The sequence below is a fragment of the Myxocyprinus asiaticus genome, chromosome 12, assembly GCF_019703515.2.
Source record: "Myxocyprinus asiaticus isolate MX2 ecotype Aquarium Trade chromosome 12, UBuf_Myxa_2, whole genome shotgun sequence".
NCBI lineage: Eukaryota > Metazoa > Chordata > Actinopteri > Cypriniformes > Catostomidae > Myxocyprinus > Myxocyprinus asiaticus.
In genome coordinates, this window is record NC_059355.1 from 10,478,805 (window position 1) to 10,496,082 (window position 17,278).

Consider the following 17,278-nt stretch of genomic DNA (forward strand, 5'->3'; position numbering starts at 1 on the left):
CGAGGTTGCACATGAAAGCAGCATTGAACTGCATCCACACACTGTAAGCAAAGTTGCTGGAAGCAAATCCCGAAATTATTTCAGAGGTATTTCAACTCCTGATGATGTCATGGTTTGAGGTGACGTTCTGTTGTGTGCCTCATCCATAGGAGTTGAGAGTTCGATCCTTTAGTGAGCAAGGCTTCATGGGATTTGTAGTCTTTTTTGGACTCCCTTTGTTTGATTTTGGTGCGATTTTTATCAGTATAATTTACGACTTGGAATGTGGGGGCTTGAGTTAGGTTTTTACGACTGTGTTAGGCCTGCCTTTGTCTTCTATCTGAATACATGAGGCCCAACATCAACATATCATACTGGTGCTGCTCCATAGTTTCATAGTAAAAAGTTGCAATTTTTTTGTTGTTGTTGTCCTTTCTGTGTGTCAATATCTATTCTATTCTATTCTATTCTATTCTGCCTGCACTCACTGTTACCCATTATTTTGAGACATGCATTCAAATGGTTAATGTTCCATCACATTTTTATTTCCTTTTCCAAGGTCGATTCATACTTAAGTCGAAGGAAAGGAAAAGATAAAAGGAAGCATTAGGATGCATAAACGACACTCTTTTTCAGCTGAATCTGTCAGTATAGTACCTTCAGAGAGGTGACAAACTTCCACATGCTCTTTTGACATGTCATGTTCGTGCTGTGATATGGAGCCATTAAAGCTCCATATATTATAGCTCTCGATGAATCCAGCACCTATTATTGCATTCTAATTCAATGCTACTGACATAACACTCCAGATTCTGTGTTGGATATAAAAGTAAGCTTCTATCAAGTCATATATCTCTAAGCCCTGCGCCAGTGATCCCAGCCAGAGCAATTTATAATCGCTGAAAAACAAGCTTCTTATCTTCTTATCTGGCTCCTCTACAAGAGTTGTCAGTGCCATGGTCCACTGGCTGAAAAACCCATCCTGCGGATTTCATAGAGACGAGACTGGCACTGGAGGACAAAGAGTTTTAGTTATAAAATGTTGTTAAAGGAGATCTGACAGGCCCTGCTAATACTGTAAGCCCACAAATGTCTAAAAAAAAAAGGTGTTTGGTGATGTGAATGGCTGTTTAGTGTCATTCAGTACAATTGAAGCATAATGCTGCTCAGCTCCGCTGCTAATTTACAAGCATTTCTAAACAAAGAGATGTAATTCTCAAGTTATATTTTAAAAGTTTCAGTAATATTCAACATGACAACAAGACTACAAGTTGTATAATGCATTATAAAGGTAGTCTTAATGCCTTCATAATGCTTTAAAATATAATCAGCTGCCTGTACTCGTGAATAACCATAGTTATAATACATTATAATACTAACCTATACATTGTTGTACCTCTAAAGAAAAAAAAAAAAGAAAAACATGATCAAGACTCTTTAAAAGATAAAACTGTGAATAGTTATTTGTATTATAATTGTAGCAGTGTAACTGTCATTAGAATTATCTATGACAAGATATAATGCATTACATTGTGTATTATATGGAACTATAAAAAACCTTTTTGTACAGTGGCCACAGAAAAAGCATTTGAACATTGATCGATCGATCGATCTATCTATCATCAGTTGTTTTAATACAAGCATAAGCCATCATTCCAATCACTTAGATTAGCAAAACAATGCATGTTGTGCTACTGCACAAAATTTAAAGTATCAGTTAAACACCCTGTGTAAAACTATCACATCTATAAGTGTATTATATAAGCTCAAATCTGTCTGAAAAAGTCAAAGTCAATATGGGACATTTATTCCCCAAGGTTAAAAGGTCAAAGATAAGTCAATGTGCGTCTAAAGAAGCAATTCTTGATCTATATTGGCCCAAAGCAAACCAACACACATATACATCAAATTAAATATTCTGACACAGACACAATAAATGGCCCTATCAAAGTACATCAAAGCAATAAACATGAAGGCCGTAATTAACCTATGTGTGCCTAAACTGCAAAACCAATACAGCAGATAAATGGTACATCAAAAATTCATAATGAAACATTGAAACAAACTAAATAAAATGCAAGCACAAATGCCTAGATGGACATAAACCTGAGCACTAATGTCTATTTCATCTTTTTCTTTCCTCCATGGTGCCGCTGTGCTATCATGAGTGACATCACATTGGTTATGCTCCAATGAGCTTCCATTTGAAACGTTTGCTAGTAATGATAGCATTGCCAATTTTGGCCTTACTAAGACAAATGTGCTAATGACGGGCTGGTGTCATGGTGGTGTAAACATCAGCCCTTGGAATGCTGGGAATAATGGCGTGAGGGGGCCATTGTCTCTTTCCCGTCAGGGTCATTATGCTAATGATGGCTAATTTGTGAAGCCTAGCATTGCATCGTAGCCTACAACGACTGATTGCTCCAATTTTTTCCACTGCTGGCATGAGGCAACCTGTCATGAAATTCAGGAAAAGCAGCATGTTTGGATGGAATGACGGGTGTGCGTATGTGTGTGTGTTGTAATGCGATGGATGTGTGGTACCCTTCTAAAAAAAATACAAATAAATGTGGCAGTACTACAGCACAGTGATTGTATCAGTTGGCAATACCATAGAACTTTGATGCACCATAGTATTGAATGCTGAGCCATATTCATTGTATTTGCATGGTACTCCAAGGTACAGCAAAGAATTACATGATATTAACTTTGTAATTGGCCAAAAACAAGGTCTTAATATGGTACGGTTGAATAAAAAAACTATAGTAATACTATCTGCATTGCCATTGCACCACGCTCAAAAACATTGCAATGGTAATGTCATGTTTTTTTTTTTTTTTACATTTTTGATAGAACATATGCAAAAGTATATGACCAAAAAAAAAAAAAAAACATGCCTGGTATTAACATCTTACTACTGGAATATATCATTGTAATATGTCTCATAATATAGAAAATGTCTTATGGCATTTCCATTTTACCATGTTAAAAATAGGGTTAAGGTTAGAAATTATATGGTTACATTGCTAATGGCATTACTATTATACAATTTCTAAAAAATCATGGTAATACTGTGGTAGATGCCAAAAACATGGCATTACTATGGTACTATGTTCAAAACCCATGCAAATACTGTGGTGAATGTCAGAAACATGGCATATGGTACCATGTCCAAAACCCATAGTGATGCTGTGGTGAATGTCAAAAATATGTCATTACTACGGTACCATGTCCAAAACCCATAGTGATGCTGTGATGAACGTCAAAAATATGTCATTACTACGGTACCATGTCCAAAACCCTTGGTAATACTGTTGCAAATGTCAAAAATATGTCATTATATGGTATCAGTTCCAAAACCCATGGTAATACTGTGGTGAATGTCAAAAATATGTGATTACTATGGCACCATGATTAAAAAACATGGTCATACTATGGTAAATGTTCAGAAGCATGCATTACCATGTCTAAGAACATGACAATATGATAGTAATGTTATGTAATATAAAAAATAAAAAAATAAAAATAAAAAAATAGCATTTATATGATATTTGTAAAAAGAAAATGGCATTACTGTTGTACCATGTCCAAAAACAATGGTAATCATAAATGGCAAAGAAACAAAACAAAACATGACAGTACCATGGCACCATGTCCAAAAAGAATGGTAAAACCATGGTACTTTTGTCACGGTCCTGTCACTTTGTCAGTCTGGGTTTTTGTCTGACAGGACCGTGGCATTATCATGCCATGTCTGTCTTGTGTTCCGTTGTCTGTCTTTGTGTGAGCGCGTGGTTTCAGTTGTATTCCCTGCCATGCGCTCTTCAGTCCATCTTGTTTGATGTCTGGAGTATGGTGTCTGAGTCCTGACTTCCTGTCTGGTTCGGTTTCGGTCTGTGTCTGGACCCAGACACTCATGCTCCATGTCTGCCTGTTATTGACATGGGTGCATCACGCTTATGGCATCTTGGCATCATGCACTCATGTCAGTAGTTTATGTCTGTCTCTCGTGAACACAGATGTGCCTCGCATAGTGCTCGCATTGCGCTGCGCGCCTGGGTCACGAGCTGTCTTCACATTGTGCTGAGGTTCGGTCACTTCGGTCTGAGATTTCGGGTTTGTGTGAGGCCGAACTCTCGCACAGGTGTCCTGTCTTGTTTTTTCGCCTGTTGTGTGCATTGCATGGCGTTTGCCTTGCGATGTATGCTCAGGTTTCATTTAGTGTGAGAATGCGTGGCATCGCTTTGTTTGGCGTTGCTACACATTGTCTTGTCTTGTTTGTCGGTTGGCATGGGAGTATGTTGCCTTATTGTCTTGGCGATGTGCGCTCATGCCATTTGGGTGTTTTGTTGTCTTGTGAGAGCACAAGGCTTTGTTTTGTTTCTTTATCGCTGTGTGTCTCTCTGTCTTACGTCACACCCCGCCTCCTTGTTTGCTTATTATTAGTTCATTTGTCTCATCTGTCCTGTTAACCCGTTTGATTTCTCAACCTATTTTAGTCTCCTCGTGTTTGCTGTCCAGTGCCAGTTCGTCTTGTTTCCAGTCTTGTGTGATTCACTCGGTTTTGTGTGTCTTGTTTGTTCTCCTATGTCGGTCCTGTTTATCAGTCCTGTTTCATCTCTATTCGGTCCGGTCAGTCCTGGTCCCTGTTTTGTCTTTTGTCTGTTTCAACTTGTTTGTTTTCCCCCTTGTGGGAGTTTTAGTTTGTTTTTTTATTTATTTTTGTATATAAATAAATTCCTTTTTTTTTTTCACTCTGCGTTTGGGTCCTGAGCCTCATTCTCTGCAATCGTGACAATATGAACTGGCCATAATGGACCCAGCGGAGATTTTTTTTTTTAATCCCGCTCCAGTCTGGCAGGAATCAGCCTCCCAATACCCGGCCTTGAGCTGCAATCCGATGAGTTGGCGTTAGGGCAACTGCCCTTTTGGTGTTTACGCCAAGGTGCTCCTCAATGCAGCTCAGGGCTTGGGTTATGGTGAGGCCGCCCTAATACATCAGTTCCTGTCCAGACTTGAAGAGTCAGTTGATTGGGAGATATGGGGAGACCTGCGAACTTGGTCCTTCTGGGAAGTGGTAGATCGTGTCGTTGAGATAACGGAAGGAAGGTTCCTACTCGAGCTGTGGGAGCCCAACTTCGATGCTCCCACCTCCTTGCCAGCTCCTCAAACTTCGCTCACAGCTGACCGACAGAAGGTGGAGGCTGTCACTGCAGTAGTTCTTCCCTTGGGCCCAGAAGAGGAGGAGGAGCATGCCCACTCTTCAGTCGCTAACAGCGTCCACGCCCACAGAGGCCGTTCCCCTGCCGCTGTCAGCGCCCACGGCCACAGAGGCTGTTCCCCTGCCGCTGCCAGCGTTCACGGCCACGGAGGCCGTACCCCAGTCAATGCCAGCGCTCCCGGCCATGGAGGCCGTTCCCCAGTCCATGCCAGCACTTCCGGCCATGGAGGCCGTTCCCCAGTCCATGCCAGTGCTCCCGGCCATGGAGGCCGTTCCCCAGTCGATGCCAGCGCTCCCGGCCATGGAGGCCGTTCCCCAGTTGATGCCAGCAGTCCTGGCCATGGAGGCCGTTCCCCAGTCGCTGCCTGCGTTCACAGCCACGGAGGCTGTTTCTCTGTCACTGCCAGTGCCCACGACCACGGAGGTCGTTCCCCTGTCACTGCCTGTGCTCCCAGCCACAAAAGTGGTTACCCTGTCACTGCCAGTGCCCCTGGCCACAGAGGCCATTCCCCTGTCACTGCCTGTGCTCACAGCCACGGAGGCTGTTCCACTGCCAATGCCCATGACCACGGAGGTCATTCTCCTGTCACTGCCTGTGCTCACAGCCACAAAAGCGGTTCCCCTGTCACTGCCAGTGCTTCTGGCCACGGAGGCTGTTCCTCTGTCACTGCCTGTGCTCACAGACACAAAAGCTGTTCCCCCGTCACTGCCAGTGCCCGCGACCACAGAGATCATTCCCCTTTCACTGCCTGTGCCACTGAGACTGTTCCCCTGTCCCTGCCAATGCTCACAACCAAGGAGAATGTTCCCCAGTCTCTGCCGGATGTTCACGGCCACGGAGGCCGTTCCCCGTGGATGGCCAGTATCCCAGCCATCCACGGCTATGCCCCCTGAGCTGCACCATCCTGACCCCTGTCCAGCGGCCACCGCCCAGTCCTCTGACCCCTGTCCCACGGCTGCCACCCAGTCCTCTGACCCCTGTCCAGCGGCTGCCACCCAGTCCTCTGACCTCTGTCCACCGGCTGCCACCCAGTCCTCTAACCTCTATCCAGCGGCCGCCATCCAATACGCTGTCCCTTCTGCCCTGAGGCCACCTCCCAGACCACCAGACCCCGCCTTTGCCCTGAGGCCTCCTCCCAGGCCGCCATACCCAATCTCTGCCCTGAGGCCTCCCCCCAGGCTGCCGGACCCCGCCCCTTTCCTTAAGTTCCCTCCCTGGTTTCCCTCCCTTATTGTTGTGTTTTATATTAGTGCTCATTTTTTCTGTCTTGTGTATTGTTTGATGTTCCTGTTTTGGGGTGCGTTCATGACAACTTTTTGTTGCTGTAAGAATTGTTTTCTTTTACATCCTATGATGTCTTCAACAGCACACAACATTGTATCACGACAAAAAAACACATTTGTAGAGGGAGGGCAAGAGAATTTGAATGAAAGGGTGAATCTCATTAAAACTGCAAAAAATGTCCAGATTATATATTTCAAGCCAAAATGGAAAGAGATAAGACAAACTATATTTTGCATAATGCAAATTAAGTATGTCATAAGAGCATTACAATATTTTCCATTGTGAAATAATTTTTAATGTAAAAAAAATTAAATACATTACCATACTGTAAGTATACATCATAGTATTTGTTGTACTGATTATGAAGGGAACAAATGTCTAGACAGGAAAATTTTAATTGTAATGAGAACAGTAATGAAAATAAGATTTTTTTTAGAATTACATTAGGCTTTGGAGGAGGGATTAAAATGTGCTTAATCATCATAAAATGTACAATTCAAAGCATCTTAAGAAAATCTTAAGAAAATCTGCTGGATTGTTATAAAAATAATGCCGCAATGCAATAAAACATCTTAATGGTCCTGAAGTAGACATCTTTTCTTGATACAAAACATGATTTTTTAATTTAATTTTATTTTGATTTTTGGGTGAAATATGACTCCGATATTTCTTTGTGAGATTCCCCAGACAGAAAATTGCTGAAAAAAAAAACACACACAAAAAAAAAAACACCTGCCACTGCATTGATCTGTGAAGTTCTGGCATACATTTGTAAACATTTTTTCACCAGATTGCTTACAGATCTGTACTTTGATGTTTGTCACAAAAATATAAAATAAACAAAATGGTGGTTTAGCAGTTTCATCCCATTCCCATTAAAATTCCCAGTGCATTGAAAAACCCCACATATATGACTGAAAGAAAAACACTGCAAACAAATAAGACCATAACAAAACAAAACACTCAAACAAATTGTAATATCTCCTTGATTTAAGGTTTATGTATATCAGAACAGGGCTTCTGTGAATGCTGCGGATGAACTAGTGGGCTCCTTCTGTAGGGCGAACGGTTTAACGCTGTAGCCGGAATTTAGCTTCCTCTCCTCGCAAATCAAATTTGAATTGTTCAATAAGGAGCCAACATCTCGGGAAAATAAGCAAGACACACCATGAAATTGGACTGTCAGAGAATGAACCACAGGTACACATACAAATGTCCCATTACAATTTATTGTGCACACACACAAATACACATGAGCACAGGTACTTAAAAGTCAGAATCCTGTCACTTTGTCAGTCATGTTTATTGGGGTGACAGGATCCTGTGTTCTTTGTTTGCGTTTTCATGTTTGGAGCATGGTGTCTGGATCCTGACTCTTCAGCCTAGTTCGGTTCTGTACTGAGTCGGGATCTGGACACTCATGCTCTATGTCTCGTCTTTTGTGAGCGCATGGCTTCGGGTTCGGTTCGCTTGCCATGCACTCTTCTGTCAGTGTTCTGTTGTGTGAGTGTTGTTAAACAGGTGTTGTGTTTGGTTCTTCATCACCATGTGCACTCGTGTCTGTTTTAGTCTCGTGTGTTAGCACATGGCCTTGTTACCCTCATCACTCTCCCTCGTTTAGTCCTTGTTATGTTAAATGTCTTCACCTGTTTCCTTATGTGCCCTACCTGTATATACTGTATTGTGCTCCCTTTCCTCTTGTGTTTGTCGGATCGTTTTGTTTCTCAGGTTCATTTGGTGTTTTGTTTGCTCTGTCTTTAGTCCAGTTTGTCATTTTTGTCTTACAGTTTAAAGTTTGTTATTGTTTTGCTTTTCAGTTTTTCTCCCTTGTGAGAGTTTGTTTTCCTGTTTGTGTTCTTCCATTTAATAAAATCGTATTTTTCACTCATTCCTGCAATTGGGTCCTCATTCCTGATTCATCCTGTGACACTTAAAGGGTCTGTTAAAGGTTATAAACATGACACATTTTACAGCAGAGTGAAATGTATTAAACAATCCCTTTTTTATAAGAAGACTCATAATCAAAGCAGTATAAACATGCATACATTGGCTTATATAAGCAGCTGCCTTTTAAGGCAGCATCCTAAATGAAATGGAACCCCATAAGATATCAGTTTGGAAAGCTTTGGGCATATGTTTTGGGCATCATTTAAATGGCTATCCTTGAGGAGCGCAAAGGACTCGACTTACAATTGAATTCAGTGGAGTTTGGAGTTGACATGTTACTAACCATAAGCATTATTTTATAAAGTATAAGAAAAACAATAAAAATCTAGCACACAAAAATATTCAGTAAAATATTTCAAAAGAGTTTTGGTTGATACTTTTGGGTTTTGAATGAACTATAATATGTTTATCAATAATATTTATCAACTAGGGGTGTCAATTGATTAAAAGATGTGATTAAATTAATTACCTGACATGCCAGTTAATTAATCAAAGTAATCAAATTTAATTGCATATATCAATATTTGCAGAGAAAACCCCCAAATAAAGCTAATTAAATATAAATAATACAGTACATAATAATTATTGTAATTATAATTATTATATCTAGGGGCCTATATTAAAAATAAAAATGCACATATTCAGACTGAAATAGTTTGCATTTTTATTATGGCAGCTGCATAAAACATTGATTAGACAATACAAAAAGTGCCTTTAAAAGTCAATATGTTTGTTTTATTAGCATATCATTGAACAAGCCATTGAACATTTTACAAATGAGTTTGTCAATCTTTGCTGTTCTTACAGGAAGTGTTCTTATGTTCTGTCTGCGCTATTTGTAATTGTTGTCTATGTACATATGAGTCAGATGGATGCTTTTGGAGCATCTCATTTGTTTCAGCTTCATAAATGCTGCATTTTTAGAATGGTGTGTCCAGTTAAAAGTAGTTGAAATTAAAAAAAAAAAATCACATTTTTAAACACTGGCACTCAATCTGCGGCTGTGCTGCTTGTGAGGTATGTTGAGGCGCACTGACTGCTACCTGCTGACACAAAGTTACATATAGTCTACTTCAAGCCTGAATTGCTCCGCTGGTGTGAAAATGGATACTTTTATTACAGAATTTAAATAGGGTCATGAAGCAAGATTAATTGTGATAATTCAATATTTAAGTAATTGCCAAAAACAAAAGAACTCTGAGAAGAGTGCTTAGGAGGCCTGTTTGAAAGTGGAGATTTATAGTATGGATATTTCAATGTATATTTTCACTGAGCTCGCAACAAATGCAACTATGATCCCTTAAAATACTGCCTATGTAGCCAGCTTGTTAGGTTTTGGAACAAAGCTACATCTTCCTTATCTCATCCTATCACTTTTGGTTTCTTTAATTGATCTAACCTCTGTGGTCTTTTTAGTAATACCAAATGTAGAGGAAAATAATAATTACAGCAGCTGATTGACAAAAAAAAAAAAAAAAAAAGGGGATTATACAGCTGCAAATTGCAGATGTAATCAGTAAGTGAAACCTTCTAATTAACTCCCTTACATATAAATACATATGCGTAAATATAAGAATTTGCACCTTGTGTAAATGGCACTGGCCACACAACTTGACTATTTTCACCCAAATAGAAAGGGGGAACTGAAAAAAAAACAAAAAAAAAAAAACTATGAAAACCAAACTTCGACAAGCATACCTATGTTTTTATACTATACATACAATATATGTTTTTAGATTTTATTCTGTTTTAAAATATAATTAATCATTAGACAAAATACATGTGCATTTTAATATTTACACAGGGGTGTGTGAGGAGGAGGAGGGCAAGGCGGGGCCGGGTCATGAGGACACACGGTCAGCCCTGAATTGGGCTAATCACTCGGGATGGGGATAAAGGCAAGCTGGAGGCGTCAGTTCGAGAGAGAGAGAGACGCACGTGAATGCACTGCATGTGTGTCTGTGTTTGTCTTATGTTTTATGTTGTTTTAAGTTCATTTATGTCATTAAACCCTTACATTGACTGTTCAGCCAGTTCCCTCCTCCACCTTGCCCGTCCTGATACTGTTACAGTGGTGCCGAAACCCGGGAGAGAGGAGGGATGCACTGTCGTGGAGTCCTTGCCACTGCCGTCTGCCAAAGGAGCAGCCGCGGCCATCTGCCTGGGGATGGAGGGATCGCTGCCAGCCGCAGAGAGCTGTAGTAACCGCTGCCATCCGCCAAAGAAGGGGAGGAGCGGTTCCATCTGCCAGGTGCCAGAGGATTTGCTACCGTCTGCTGGGGGAGGAGCGAGCTGTCAACCGCCAGAGGGCGGAGGAGCAATTGAGGACCGGGCGACAGCGTGTCTGGGAACCGACGGGCAAGTTTTTCCTCTCTCTCTCTCTCCTCTCTCTCTCTGCCGCTCTGCCTCGCTCTTTCCCTCTCCCTTCCCCTCCCTTCATTTCTCCCAGGGCTCCAGAAAGGCGGGGAAGACCTGCCGGGCAGGCACGGCCAGAAGGGCAACACTCCCCTTCCAAGAAGGGAGGGGACTGCGCCATGCTGGGGGTTTCCCCGGCCTGAGTTGGGTGATGGAGGAGTGTGACGAGGAGGAGGGCGGGGCCGGGACATGAGGACACATGGCCAGCCCTGAATCGGGCTAATCAGCCGGGAGGGGGATAAAGGCGAGCCGGAGGTGAAAGTTCGAGAAAGACGCACACGTCCACGCTGCATGTGTGTCTGTGTTTGTCTTATGTTGTTTTAAGTCCATTTATATCATTAAACCTTTATGTTGACTGTTCAGCCGGTTCCCGCCTCCTCCTTTCCCGTCCTTATTCTGTTACATGGTGCAAATAGCATTTTCCTAAAAGAAAACACCAGTAATGCTGCATTGTGCAACCTTCATCCAGTCCAGAAAAAAAACAGGGCAAACTCTTTCTTCATTTCATGATATACAGTACATCTTGATGAATCTTCTCAGTCCAATTTCACTCTCTGCATTCCCAGGGCTAAGCAGGAAGCTTGCGCCCTTGTAATTTGAATGTTAATGGCAGATTAAGTTTTCCTGTCTTTTTCCTCAACAGTAAGGTAAAGGAAGACTAACACCTTTTTTATGTAACCACTGCTGGCCCCTTTTAGAGGAGATGAATAATTCTACCTTCTTCTGTTCATTTCCATTTTTAATCTAGTTTGGTCTGATTGATGGGCCGTGAGGAAAGACATCAGAGAACTGGATAAAACTCTCAGCTCTTAGATTTACAGTCATGTAATAACCACCAGGGCAAAACGTTGGCGTATTCGTTCAGCGTTTACGTGCAAAAACTCACTTTATAGCTTCTTTCACTGTAAAATGTGAATTAAGATGGATTTGGCAGGGACTATCAGAGCTGTTTAATTATTTTTGCCAGTTTCTGTCAACATGAAACTAAAAAAGGTACAAAACGCTGCAAAAATCATCATCTTAAGTATTTTTGTCCTGTTTGTCTTAAAATAAGATACATTTGCTTGAGAAGCCCATTGGAAAATTGTTCTGTGCATTTCTATTTACTACTGTGAGCTCCGAGATTGTCAGTCGATGATAGATACTTCTACTGATGCCATCAGTCCACCTATTTTTGTAAAACCTCGTATTTAATAGCAGAATTTCTAGTGAATATCTACACCACCCATGATCCTGCATAGAAAAGCTCCACCAATCAGAGAATTGTGGCAAACAAAGAACACCAAACAAGCCTTCCTTCACACTTAAGCTGCTTATGTGAAATATCTGAATATTTTGCAATAAAATTTAATATCTTGCACCTTTACTTCTAAGCAACAAGTGTATATTAATAGTTTTATATTTTTCCATTATTTTTATTTTCATTATATCATTCACAATGCTGCATGGGATTGTAGTTCATTTCCTCATAAAGATGTTAAGTACACAGTCTTGTACCTTTATCTCTTTGTCCGATTTTCAAATCCTTTATTGCTTTAAATCAAAGATTGTAATGTTGTGATTCAAATCAAAGCTGGTTGGTTTCCTTCATGGCTTAGAACTCTTCTATGAAGGATTTTCTGAAATCCCTAAAGAAGAAATGAATGGGAAATAAATAATTCTGACTCTATCTGGTTTGACAAACAGGCCCTATATGTAGCATAAAACATTTGCAAACTAATCTAAGTAATCTCCACTCCATTTTTACTTATGTTTTCTTAAACCAATATAATTCAAAAGTGGCGTAGCATTTTGTGGGATGAATTGATGGTAAATAAGAAACACAATTTGTGTGTACAGGGAGGAATGATAATTAGAGGAAAGTGGTACATTTATAGTAAAACATTTTTTTTTTCTTTTGTTATCAGACGAGTTGTCAAACCGCAACCAACGCATTTTCTTTTCTTCTTGTAATGTACTCATTTGCATTTGACTTGATTTCCTATGTGTTGAAAACATTTCCATGAGCGCTGTTTCATTCTCTCCATTAGTACTACTGTGCTTTTGCTTTGTTGTGTTTTTTAATTAATCCCGTGTGGCTTTGATAACTGTTGTTGAAGGATATTTTCATATTTGAGTGTGCCCTACTGGACTGCCCTTTATACATTTGATTTGTATTAGGGTTTTTCATATGTGGGTTTCCAGTCACAGTTTTAGATTAAGCTTGTTTCTGTTGTAACAAGTATTATTTCATATGGAAACAACAAATTAATAAATCTTCTTTGTACAAATCTGTCACCTACCGGCTCTAATCGCCTGCTGTCTGGCACATTAGTGCATTGTGTTATTGAGGTTTACTCGGTACTTTAATTAAACAGGTGCATAATATCAAGTTTTATCATGTGTATCCTACAGTCAGGAACAACATACAGGTTGTTGAGAAACACCATGTAATAAACAAAATAAGTAGGCCTGGGTATACTAAAAATCAGCCTTTAGGAAAAACTGATTAATATATTTTTAATATTGTGCCTTCAGCTCCAATAAAGTGGTTCTCTTCATATAATGTTTTTGCTCAGAGGAACCCTTTAAAATTTTAGCTTTTTTATTTGTTTTTTAGCTAAACTGCATCTGCTGTTTATCCAGGCTGACCTGATAAAAAAAAAAAAAAAAAGAAACAAATGCTAAAAAAAAAAAAAAAAAAAAAAAGAAAGTGAGCAGATGTTTCACGACAGAATGTGATAGCACATATTGCTCAGGGGCAAATTCAATCATGGCACAACAGGTAAAACATGTTACAGATAGAGAATGATAGAACAGAAGTGAGTGAAATTTATGTTAGCCTGGAAGGTGAAAGAGAAACATTTGAGGAAAAACAAAACTGAATGGCGATGACTGTTAGCCATATGGAAAGTGCTAACAAAGAAATTTCAACTGCACCTGTCTGAAACACAACATAGACATGTTCCTCACAGGTTGTGATGTTTTTGTTGTTGTGAAGAACCGGAATTCCCCCTTTAAGTTTGGTCAAATTTTGAGCCTGAAAAATTTACATTTTCAGACACTCCCATGATCTATAAATGTGAGAATGAAGAAAGCTTACCCGAGTGAAACTCTTGAAACCTCTCGAGAACATGTCTGGGTCAAATTTCCCAAATTGCAAACTTCCAAAAATGAAAAGAAAGAAATAGAAATTATATTTTGCTTTTAAATTTTGTTTTACATTTTAGGGGTGAAATGTGACCTTCACATATTTTTGTGAGATTCACCAAACTCATTTTAATGACACATTTATGCTATTGCAGACCTAGTAGCTCAAATTACAACTGAACAGTTGTTAGAGGGATGGTGGGATATGAATATTCAGAGATGGTCCTTTGTTTTCATCCATGAGCCATAATGATGCTGTGCCTGTGCCATTTGAGGCTATTTCTGCATTGATGTTTAAAAAAACACATTTGCACATTAAGAAGTTTTATTTGCATGGCCCATTTCACATGTATAAAATTAACTCATTTACAAAGGGGCTGAAGATCTTCAGTAAATTTCTTGGGCCAGGCTGCATGACTAACATGTTTATTCATGTGAGGTTTTTATTCTAAAAATGATAGTCCACCCAGAAATTAAAATTCTGTCATTGTTTACTTACCCTCATGTTGTCCCAAATCTTTATGATTCAAAGGAATATTCCAGATTCAATACATGTTGGGTTAAGCTCAGTCGACAGCATGTTTGGCATAATGTTGATTAGCACAAAAAATAAGTTTGCTTTGTTACAATGGAAGTGAATGGGGCCAATCCATAAACGTTAAAGTACTTACTGTTTCAAAAGTATAGCCACAAGTTGTAAACAATATGCATGTTAACACATTTTTTGTGTGATAAAATCACTTACTAACCTTTTCTGAGAAAAGTTATATCCAATTTGACAACTTTGTTGCCATGACAACAATGTAACATTGTAAACTCTAAAATGACCGTAAAAACTTCAATTTAAACAACTTTACAGCTCAAATAACATGAGTTTTTAAAGAAATAATTAATGTAAGTGCTTTTATAAAATTATAAGCTTCACATTTCTGCCTTTAAACCCTCCAAAAATTGGCCCCATTCCATTGTAAGTGCCTCACTGTAACCTTAGTGTATAGTGCTATTTGGGACACAGCTATGCACTTATACACTATACACTTAGTCATGTAATGTATGAATATTCAAAGTGTAGTATCGTCCCAAATGGAACACTTAACGTTTTTACCACACGGAACCGTTTAACAGACGGAAGTGATGTTTCAAACACATGCGATATGTTGCAGCTAGCTTTAGTATGTTACTAATTAATTACTAATCACAACATTAACATGTGTCTAATATGTGAATGAGCATGTTTTTATTGTGATCATGAATTGCGCCTTCAGAGAAACATGTGTTCTTTGCTGGAATTAATTTATGAACTTAACAGCTCTCTAAATCAAGACTACAGTGTCTGGTAGAGTATCATAGTCAGCTTACCTTACAGAAATATAGGGATGTATGTGCCCAACCTGTGTATTCCTTGTGATATCTCTTCTGTTCATTACAAATTATTAACTTCGGCATGTTTGATATTCCTGAAGGTCTTTTTTAAATAATTTTGGTAACTCATAAGTAATGTGTCAAGTGTTACCACATAAACATGAAGGAATTACTAATTATCTGGACCGTTATTTTAAAGTCATGATGTCTCAGTCTGTCTCCCCCATATTCTTCGAGGACTCTCACTTTGAAGTTTTTCCCTGCACTACATTTCCCAGATTCCACTGCCCTCATCACTTCCACCTGTTTCCAATCCTCCTCACCTGTCCTTCATTTCATCATTAGTTCCTTTTTGTATAAATACTTTCCTGTTTTGTTCATTCCTGGTCAGTCCTTGAAGTGTTATGTTTAATGGTTACATTGAGCTTTATTTGTTTGTTCCACTCCAGTGTTTATTATTAAAGTACTTAAAGTATCTACTCCTGCATCTGCTCTCTTCTTCTCCAAGAACCAACGTTACACATGATAACGCATTATTAATTAATGAGATCTTACTGTTTCCTAGTAACTGAGGTGTTACTTGTCAGTTAGTAATGAATCCTCAAGTGTTTGTTCCTACATTTTATTAATTTAATCAAACAGATAGTTAACAAACATTCACAAAAAAAAAAAAATAATAGAAAAAATAGAAAAAAATAGAAAAAAATAATAATAATAATTCTGGCATTAAATTATGGATCACTGAAATAACTGAACATAATTGCATAGGCTATAAACCTTTAGCAGGATAATGCTTTTAATTGCTGGTGCTCATGGTTACTACATGTTTTAAAAGTCTTATCTCTTAAAATAAAGTAAAATAATAAATCAAGATAAATATTACAATTATGTGTCGAAAGGACAAGTGTGTTGATCTCCACAAGACTTCAACAGAAAACGGAGAGAAAACCGGCGTGCAGCTATGAGGCCGATTCCACCTGTGTACTTCCGCCCTAGACAGCCCACTCTGTAAATACGTACAGTTTTTATAAAATTAAGTTTACATGTAAACTCCTTTGCCTATGTTTGGACTGAACAGAACAGAATGTATGTTGAAGTTTACCACCAGTGTTGGGTAACGTTACTTTTAAAAGTAACTCATTAGATATTGAATTACTCCTTAAAGTAACTCAATTAATTAAATTATATATATATATATATATATATATATATATATATATATATATATATATATATATATATATATATATATATATGTTTAATGTAAAGTAAAACGTTACTTTACTTTTGCGTTACTTTTTTCTCACAGCCACTTTCTCTTCTGCTATGCTATGCATTCCATACAAATAAGCCATGCATTGCATACAAGATACATTACAGGTCATGCTAGCTACTGTACAACACTCATGTCAAAACAACAGTAAACAAACAGATATTTAGAAAGTAGGTCTTCACATCATATTTATAATAAAGAATCAATAACATGAATATGCATGATTTGTTTTTCCATCAACATGGCAGCCAATATAAATAATGAAGTATAACCACCGTCCAGGGTTGGGGAGTAACGGAATACATGTAACGGGATTACGTATTTAAAATACAAAATATAAGTAACTGTATTCCACTACAGTTACAATTTAAATCATTGGTAATTAGAATACAGTTACATTCAAAAAGTATTTTGATTACTGAAGAGATTACTTTGCATTTTATTGTCATTTGTTTCATTTAATATTTAGTCCTTTCAGATGGAAAACATTTATACATATAAATGATGCGATCCAAAGTGCATTTGAACAGCGGTGAAACACTTTCTTATGATGTGTTACATTCATACGAGCAGACAGAGAAGTAAGTTTGGAGCAGAAGAAATATAAATAAACCTTGTGTAAATTGTCAGGTTTGCACTAATTTAAAAAGCTATTTCTAGCCAT